Source organism: Arachis hypogaea, chromosome 14 (assembly GCF_003086295.3).
Source record: "Arachis hypogaea cultivar Tifrunner chromosome 14, arahy.Tifrunner.gnm2.J5K5, whole genome shotgun sequence".
Classification (NCBI taxonomy): domain Eukaryota; kingdom Viridiplantae; phylum Streptophyta; class Magnoliopsida; order Fabales; family Fabaceae; genus Arachis; species Arachis hypogaea.
In genome coordinates, this window is record NC_092049.1 from 66,362,325 (window position 1) to 66,365,117 (window position 2,793).

The 2,793-nt window shown below is 43.4% G+C and overlaps 1 non-coding gene across 1 annotated transcript; it reads left to right on the forward strand.

Annotated features, from left to right (window-relative positions):
- Positions 1-2,160: 2,160 nt before the first annotated feature.
- On the forward strand, positions 2,161-2,268 carry LOC112746341 (small nucleolar RNA R71). Its single transcript, XR_003174231.1, has one exon. It is a non-coding gene; the product is annotated as a small nucleolar RNA R71 (small nucleolar RNA).
- Positions 2,269-2,793: the final 525 nt, after the last annotated feature.

Here is a 2,793-nt window from a genome sequence, read left to right on the forward strand (position 1 = left end):
AAGGTAGGTGGGGATCCTGTGGGGTCCACAGATCCTGAGGTGTCAAGGCATTTACATCCCTGCACCAAATTAGGCATGTAAAATGCCTTTGCACACAACTCTGGGCGTTCAGCGCCAGGTTGGTGCCTATTTTGGGCGTTCAACGCCCATTTGCTGCCATTTCTAGCGTTGAACGCCAGAACCATGCTTGTTCTGGGCGTTCAGCGCCAGGATGCTCCCATTCTGGGCGTTCAGCGCCAGAACTATGCTCTGTTCTGGCGTTTGAATGCCAGACAGATGCTCCTCCAGGGTTTGATTTTTCTTCTGCTGTTTTTGATTCCGTTTTTGATTTTTTTGTTTATTTTGTGACTCCACATGATCATGAACCTAAGAAAACATGAAAAACAATAAAAATAAGAATTAGATAAACATTGGGTTGCCTCCCAACAAGCGCTTCTTTAATGTCAATAGCCTGACAGTGGGCTCTCGTGGAGCCTCACAGATGTGCAGAGCTTTGTTGAGACTCTCCAACACCAAACTTAGAGTTTGGATATGGGAGTTCAACACCAAACTTAGAGTTTGGTTGTGGCCTCCCAACACCAAACTTAGAGTTTGACTGTGGGGATCTGGTTGACTCTGCTTGGAGAGAAGCTTTTTCTGCTTCCTCTCCATGGTTGCAGAGGGAGATCCTTGAGTTTTAAACACAAGGGGGTTCTCATTCCATTGAAGGAATATTTCACCTCTGTCAACATCAATCACAGCTCTTGCTGTGGCCAGGAAAGGTCTTCCTAGGATGATGGATTCATCCTCTTCCTTTCCAGTGTCCAGGACTATGAAATCAGTAGGTATGTAAAGGCCCTCAACCTTTACTAATACATCTTCTACTTGTCCATAAGCCTGTTTTCTTGAGCTGTCTGCCATCTCTAGTGAGATTTTAGCAGCTTGCACCCCATAGATTCCCAGTTTCTCTATTACAGCGAGGGGCATGAGGTTTATTCCTGAACCAAGGTCACACAGAGCCTTAAAGATCATGGTGCCTATGGTACAGGGTATTATGAACTTTCTAGGATCCTGTCTCTTCTGAGGCAATGTCAGTTGATCCAGATCACTTAGTTCATTGATGAACAAGGGAGGTTCAACTTCCCAAGTATCAATGCCAAATAGTTTGGCATTCAGCTTCATGATTGCACCAAGAAACTTGGCAGTTTGCTCTTCAGTAACATCCTCATTCTCTTCAGAAGAGGAATACTCAGCAGAGCTCATGAAGGGCATAAGGAGGTTCAATGGAATCTCTATGGTCTCTAGATGAGCCTCAGAGTCCTTTGGTTCCTCAGAGGGAAGCTCCTTATTGATCACTGGACGTCCCAGGAGGTCTTCCTCCTTGGGATTCACGTCCTCTCCTCTCCTTACAGGTTCGGCCATGGCGCTTATGTCAATGGCCTTGCACTCTCCTTTTAGGTTCTCTTCTGTATTGCTTGGGAGAGTACTAGGAGGGATTTCAGTGATCCTTTTACTCAGCTGGCCCACTTGTGCTTCTAGATTTCTAATGGAAGACCTTGTTTCATTCATGAAACTTACAGTGGCCTTAGATAGATCAGAGACTAGATTTGCTAAATTAGAAGCATTTTGTTCAGAGTTCTCTGTCTGTTGCTAAGTTGATGATGGAAAAGGCTTGCTATTGCTAAACCTGTTTCTTCCACCATTATTAAAGCCTTGTTGGGGCTTTTGATCCTTCCATGAGAAATTTGGATGATTTCTCCATGTTGAGTTATAGGTGTTTCCATAAGGTTCACCTAAGTAATTTACCTCTGCTATTGCAGGGTTCTCAGGATCATAGGCTTCTTCTTCAGAAGATGCCTCTTGAGTACTGTTGGATGCAGCTTGCATTCCATGCAGACTCTGAGAGATCATATTGACTTGCTGAGTCAATATTTTATTCTGAGCCAAGATGGCATTCAGAGTATCGACCTCAAGAACTCCCTTCTTCATAGGCGTCCCATTACTCACAGGATTCCTTTCAGAAGTGTACATGAACTGGTTATTAGCAACCATGTCAATGAGTTCTTGAGCTTCTGCAGGCGTTTTCTTTAGGTGAATGGATCCACCTGCAGAAGTGTCCAGTGACATCTTTGATAGCTCAGATAAACCATCATAGAATATATCCAGGATGGTCCATTCTGAAAGCATGTTAGAAGGACACTTTTTGGTCAACTGTTTGTATCTTTCCCAAGCTTCATAGAGAGATTCACCTTCTTTTTGTCTGAAGGTTTGAACATCAGCTCTAAGCTTGCTCAGCTTTTGAGGAGGAAAGTACTTGGCTAAGAAAGCCGTGACCAGCTTATCCCAAGAGTTCAGGCTGTCTTTGGGTTGAGAATCCAACCATAATCTAGCTCTGTCTCTTACAGCAAAAGGGAAAAGCATGTGCCTGTAGACTTCAGGATCTACTCCATTAGTCTTAACAGTATCACATATCTGCAAGAATTCAGTTAAGAACTGAAAAGGATCTTCAGATGGAAGTCCATGAAACTTGCAGTTCTGCTGCATCAGAGAAACTAATTGAGGTTTCACCTCAAAGTTGTTTGCTCCAATGGCAGGAATGGAGATGCTTCTTCCATGTAAATTGGAATTAGGTGCAGTAAAGTCACCAAGCATCTTCCTTACATTATTATTATTTTCGGCTGCCATCTCCTCTGCCTGTTCGAAAATTTCTGAAAGGTTATCTCTGGATTGTTGTATTTTAGCTTCTCTTAATTTTCTATTCAGAGTCCTTTCAGGTTCTGGACCTGCTTCCACAAGAATGTTCTTATCCTTGCT